The following is a 6,865-nucleotide window of genomic DNA, read 5'->3' on the forward strand; positions in this document are numbered from 1 at the left end:
AAGCTCATGATTTGTACTACCAGTTCTTGGAGAATGTATAAAATTCAATTAACTTCTCTATTTAATTATTTGATTGACTTCATAGGAATTGGATAGATATTAGTTGGCTTACCTAGCGGGTTGGTTAGGTTCCATCAAGACTAGTGGATTTTGGGTCGTGATTGATTGGTATCAGAGCTTTATGTTCATAGGTTCTACAAGTCATGAGCAAGTGTGAAGTAGAGTTTTGCGGATCGGTATGATGATGTCCATACCTATCTTCGAGAGGCTACAAGACACTTAGGATATACTTCTCATCTTTCTTTCCTTATCGTGCGACATTGATTCATCTTGAAACATAATCATTTGAATTCTTTCCACTCATTCGTATGCGCACATGAGCGCTCGGTATCAGCTGTGCGTCGACATCTTGTGATTCCATGGATGAGGTGCAAGATGTGATTTCTGTGTGTTGATGATGGGCCAGTTTGGAGGACTTGAGGTCGAGTTTTGACTGTAGCTTGAGCATAGAGATGTTGATTGTGTGAACACGTGATTTTGGACTTATATGTTTGGAAGCGTCCCTATGAGTGGAATTTGCGAATAGATGAGTGGTCGAATGGCTATATGATGAGTATGATGTGACTACGGGTGTGCTCAGATAGATTGAATTTGATTAAAAGAGTTTGATTGAGATGTAAATTGGATGCTTGATTTCTATCTTGATTTGACGTATAGTCTCGAGTTATGGGTGTGTTGAAGGATCTTTTCATGTTGTTCAGTTGAGGAGTAAAGTGGATCTTCATGTCGTAATATGAGTTCAGACTCAGGAAGATTAAGTGATTGCATAATAGTTATGACTGCGAAAGGGTATAAAGAGATGTTAGTTTGAGGCGAAGCAGGGGGGTTATCTCCTACAGGGTGTCCTGAGGTTTGTATGATCCCTATGTTGTTTTGTAGAGAGTTCTCTTTTACTAGTGAATTATGTGTTGCAATTTGAGTTTGGATCGCTTATGAGAGTTGGCTTGACTGTTACAGGGGCGAATGCGAGATTTGTAGATGATTTGAGATATTAGATGGTTTGTGGTACATGAGCTTATGAAGGATTTAGTTGAATCCCACTGTGGTATTATGGCAGTAATAGAGTATGGGCATTGTGAGTTATTGTGTATTTTGATCTATGGTTTTGAGCCAAGTGGGTGAGTCTGCTATCAGCGGGTTGATTACACGGTTATGTGTTGTATTGATTTCGGGTTTGAGGTATACTTGTGAATAAGTTATGTCCCGCGGAGGGTGAGATCAAGGATGAATCGAGTAAGGGAATTTTTGGGCACTGGTTGTATTATGCTTTATGGGTATATGAGGATCATGGAACGATTTGAACTGTTACTGGTGAAAGATGTAGTGCGCATGGAGTAGGAATCTACTCGGTTGCTTAAAAGTGTGGATTACTTCTTAAGATGTTGGTGTACAAATGGGGCACATGTTGTTTGGTTCGTTTGATCAGTTTAATTGAGATTCGAGCAATGTGGATGACTCTCGAGAATGGTTCTAATGAATTCAAGATATATATGTATCAATTTATAATCTCCAGGATGTGTTTATGGCTAGAAACTGAGATTTACATTGGATGGTGTCGAGATTTGTGGCATTTTTATACCCTTATAGATTATACATTTCAGTGTTAGGAAGGTGAAGGGAACAACTTTAGATAAGCAGAAGGTCTCTTCGGAGTAGGTATCTCCGTTATGATACTTTTGGGGTACTGTAGAGGAAATTCAGCGGTTTATGAGCCTTAGGGCGGTATGGTCCCATGTTAGAGTTCGTGGGGCAAGTTTTAGTTAAGGATAATAGTGTTATAGCAAGGAGAAGTATCAATTTAAAGGCAATTCAGGAGGAACTCGGAGAATTAGGACAGCTTGGTAACGGGTTAGATCAGCATGGTAACGGATGTGATTGGCTCTTTTGGATCTTATGATGCGGTGAGTCTCTACAGGTGTTTTGTGGCAATAATCTTGGGTTTGGTGACCTACGTGGCATGGTTGAGTTAGAGAGATTTAGTTCTGATGGCTTGGTTATGTGCAAATGGGTTTCGAAGAGTTCTCAATAGTTTCTACCATGGTTCGAGGAGTATATTCCCTATTGGCGTAAGAAGCATGTAGCGTATAGTGATTTTCTCATGGATGAAATCAAATAGAAGGTCTTTGGCTAATTGAGTATGTAGTTGCTTGTGACACGGAGTGGATTATGAAGTTCTCGTATTTTTCATATGATGGCATGATATACGCGGTGTGTTGTGTAGGATTGAGATTTGCATATGTAAGGTCACGATTCAGTTTCGAAGGGAAGGTCATGAGTCCTTACGCAACATGGACGGTTTCAGATGACTAGGTAAATGATATTACTATTTGGTATGGCTTGATGAGAGTTTACATTTCTGAAGGGGAAACGAGTTTTGATTTATGGATACATCATTGGTGTTGCGGCACTCTCCTAGTTGATCGATTGTTGCTATTCAAGTTTTGCTATGTGGGGCACAAAAGAATTTTGGAGTATTTCTCATGGGATGGTCGTGTATGAGAGATGTGTAGGCATTCTGGCAGTGGAGTTGAGATCAAATACGGTGATTCATGTGTGCTATGGATTTGGAGATTGGGATTTCTCATGAGTAGATTATTTCATGGTTATGGACTGTGGAGATGTGGCCAAAGCTAGTCAGATGATGGTATATGTTATGGTTGGGTCATTGTGGATCTTCGAGGGAGGGGGGAAGGTGTTATTTATCTATTTGTGGATGACCAGAGTTAATTTGGGGGTCCATTGGTAGGCCCAATTAGGATGTGTATCCTACACCGTGTCAGATTGGGTAGCTCCATACTACTATTATTGAGGGATGTACTATTCAGTTAGAATTGATTTTATCCATATCGGATATGTTTTATGTGTTACTCTTCCATGCTATGAGGGGTTGTGATTCATTGTTTTTATGCACATACGGTGCAGTGCTATTTGGGCTTTATAGCGGAATTTGAGCGAGATAAGTATTTAGGTATTGCATTGTTGATTGCGCGTTGTCTATGTTCTTTCCGGATTATGTCATTTCGTTATTTTCTCTCTGTGGTTATGGTAATGCACTTTTGGTACTTGATATCGAATTTCGCGTGGTCATTGATTTTGAGCAGGGTGGATCGAGGTATATAATATGGACTAGCATTTGTATGGGGGTCACGAATTGTACCGGAGTTATATTGGGGTATGATCCTTTGTGTTAGGATCATATGTTTTGGTTCTGTGGCGTGTGATAGATTTCAGCACTTTGTTGGGGCAATACTTGTTAAGCTTGCGGGATAGTACTCTCGTTTGAGCCATTTTCCATGATTTAGGTATATTTGGATTGTTGCTTACTGGTGCACGGATTGTACGGGTTATGGCTTTAGATTGTATCGTTGTTTCATATCACCAGAGTGGTCGTGTTGGATGAGATGAGGTTATCGGACCTAGAATGGATACTAACAGAATTGGTTACAGCATGGTTGGAAGGATAATATTGAAAGTCGGCTTAGAAAGTGGCTATAATTCTTGTCGAAGGAGCGAGAGCTCCATCACTTGTTAATCTGATGAATGGTTATGGGTTTTGCATGCTTCTTTCATCATCATGAAGGTTTTAGAATGAGGCTTTGTTTGATACGAGGTTTATTACCGGTATTGGATTGTTTTGAGCAGTTACTATGATTAGAAATTTTTGCTATGAGTATTTGAGTTATGCGGTATATCATGTGACTACATCTTGGGTTATGGTGATGGCTTGATATAATTGGTTCAAACTTATGCAGTGTGTAGATGAGAGATTTGGATCTTATAGTAAATTCCAGATGTTGGAAATTGACTTCTAAGGCTTATGGGCTAGGTTGGATTAAGAAATTTTAGTTATATTGTGTTATTGGACCTATATGAGATATGGTGATATGGGACCACCCCCGGGTATGTGCATGGTAAGGTTACACTGCGGTTGGATGACTTTGAGAACAACTCTTGGCACGTTTGAGGATGAATGTATGCTTAAGTGGGGAAGGATGTAACGACCCGATTGGTCGTTTTGAAAATTTGCACTTCGCTCGGTTGTTTGAGGGCATGAGTAGATCCGTATGATGTATTATGACTTATGTAAAACGTTAGTTTTGGTTTTTAGGTTATTCGGAATTGATTTGGAAGAACGATTCTCAGCTAGAAACTTTAAATTTGAAAGATTTGATCAAGTTTGACTTTTTAGTATTTGACCTCGGATTGGATTTTTGATGGTTCTGTTAGCTCTATTGGGTGATTTTGGACTTAGGAGCACATCCGGATTGTGATTTGGAGGTCCACAGTAAAATTTGGGTTAAAATGGTGAAAGTTGGAAATTTGGAAAGTTTAACCTGGAGTGAACTTTTTAATATTGGGGTCGGATTCCGATTTCGGAAGTTGGAACAGGTCTGTAATGTCAAATATGACTTGTGTGCAAAATTTGAGGTTAATGGACGTGATTTGATAGGTTTCGGCATCAGTTGTGGAAGTTGGAAGTTTCAAAGTTCATTGATTTCAAATTGAGGTGTGATTCGTTGTTTTGATGTTATTATGTGTTTCTTGAGGCCTCGTGTAGGTCCGTGTTATGTTAGGGGACTTGTTGGTATGTTTGAACGGGGTCCCGAGGGGCTCGGGAGTGTTTCGGATTGATTTCGGACCATTTTCCTTCATTTTTCACTATTGTATTCTCCTAGTTTCTGGTGTCACATCCCTTCATCGCATTCACGTGGCTAGTATCGCGAACGCATAGTGTATTTTGATGGCAGCAGCAAATTGTTCTTCGTGATCACGATGTATGTCCCGCATTCGTGTAGTGTTGGGGCAAGACTTCTTCGCGTTCGCGTATGGGGGATCGCGTTCATATAGAGTTGAGCTGGGAGCTGGAGCTGGAGGACCTTTCTTCATTGCGTTCGCGAGGCTTGGGCCGCGTTCGCGTAGTTTTGTCTCCGATGTGAATCGCGTTCGCGAGGCTTGTTCCGCGAACGCGTAGAGCATTTTTGGTGGCTGATAGTTTTGTTCATCGCGAACGCGATGGTGTTACCACATTCGCGAAGGAGGATGTCTGGGCAGAAGTATAAAGTACTCTATTTCGAGGGTTTCAGCCATTTTTACATTTTTGGAGCTATGGAGCTCGGATTTAGGCGATTCTTGAAGCAATTTTCGCCATATGAATTGGGTTAAGTGTTCTCTACTCATTTTTGGTTATATTCCATGAATCTATCTTCAATTTTAGCTTTTGGTTAATGAATTTTAAAGAGGAAATTAGGGGTTTTGGCCTAAAGTTTCATAATATGAGATTTTGAGTTTTGAACATTGATTTGGAGTCGGAATTGAGTGAAACTAGTATGGTTGGACTCGTAATTGAATGGGTTATCGGATTTTGTGAGTTTTGTCGGCTTCCAAGGCGTGGTCCCAGGTGTGATTTTTGGCCGATATTGGGATTTTGATTAAAGATTTGACCTTTTTCGATTGAGATTGGTTCATTTAGTATTGTTTGATGCATTTGAGTTGCTTTTGGCTAGTTTTGAGCCGTTCGAAGGTCGGTACATGCAAGATGGCATTTTTGGCGCATCGCTTGACTTGCTCGGTATTGGAGTTGGCTTTTTCGAGGTAAGTAACTCTTCTAAACTTATTGATGAGGGTATGAAACCCCAAATTACGTGTTAAGTGATTTGTATTTAGATGACACACATGCTAGATGACGGGCGTGTGGGCGTGTACCCTGTGAATTGTTACTCCGTTGTATCTATGGCACTGTATAGTGGCCCTATCTTGTTGTTATTTGTGTTTTCATCATGTGATAAAATAATTGAGCAATCAATCATGCTAGGTATCATGTTAGGCTTTACGCCGATACTGTCGGGACCCGTAGTGGTCATTTCATGCTATCATCTCACTGATTTTACTAATATGTTGGTACTTAGTCATATTCATGCATTAATATTATATCTCAGTCTCAGTTGTTATTTACTGATACATCATATCCTTATTGTCGGGCTAGTTGCATGACATTGTGAGCCCGTGAGTGTGACTGGAGAGATTGAGGACTGAGTGAGGCTGAGAGTCTGAGTGAGAGTGATATTTTGGGATCGGGCTGCACGTCGCAACATGTTATATTGATTACATTTTATGAGATCGGACTCCACGTCGCAGCGATATAGTGCTTGGGCTGAAGGAGCCCCTCCAGAGTCTTGCATACCCCTAGTGAGCGCAGTTGACTATGTGTATATGTATATGGATCGGGTTACACGCCGCAACGAGCCTTATGGATATATGTATATGGATCGGGTTGCATGCCACAACGAGCCTTATGACTATATAAATGGATTGAGTTGCACGCCGCAATGATTATTGTACATTACTGAGTGATTGAGTATGCTGAGTATTGAGCATGGTAAGAGATAATGCGAGACAGTGAGGTTGAGTACTCTGAGAGTGTGAGTACATGAGTTCATCATTGAGAGGCATTGCATTTGACATGCGTACTTGAGATACATTCCTAAAGATGCATTTCCTTTTACTGCCTGGTCTTGGAGACATTCATGATTTTACCTATATCTTGACATGTAGGCATTGAGATATACTTTTCTCATGCTATCTGAAAATGAAATATTTACCTGATGAAAGGTTTTTGGGAAAAATTTCAGTTTTCAAATTTACTCATATTTTTGACAATTTCGGTAAAGGATTTGGGTTTTCACTGCTATACTTGAAAAGTGGAACTATTTTCGGAAATTATGAATAAGCTGAGAATTTTGAATTTCGAGTTAATTCTTTGTTATTTGCTTTACGTTATTATAAACCGTTGTTGGCTATTAGTGTT

The sequence above is a fragment of the Nicotiana tabacum genome, chromosome 11 (assembly GCF_000715075.1).
Source record: "Nicotiana tabacum cultivar K326 chromosome 11, ASM71507v2, whole genome shotgun sequence".
In the NCBI taxonomy this organism is placed as follows: Eukaryota; Viridiplantae; Streptophyta; class Magnoliopsida; order Solanales; family Solanaceae; genus Nicotiana; species Nicotiana tabacum.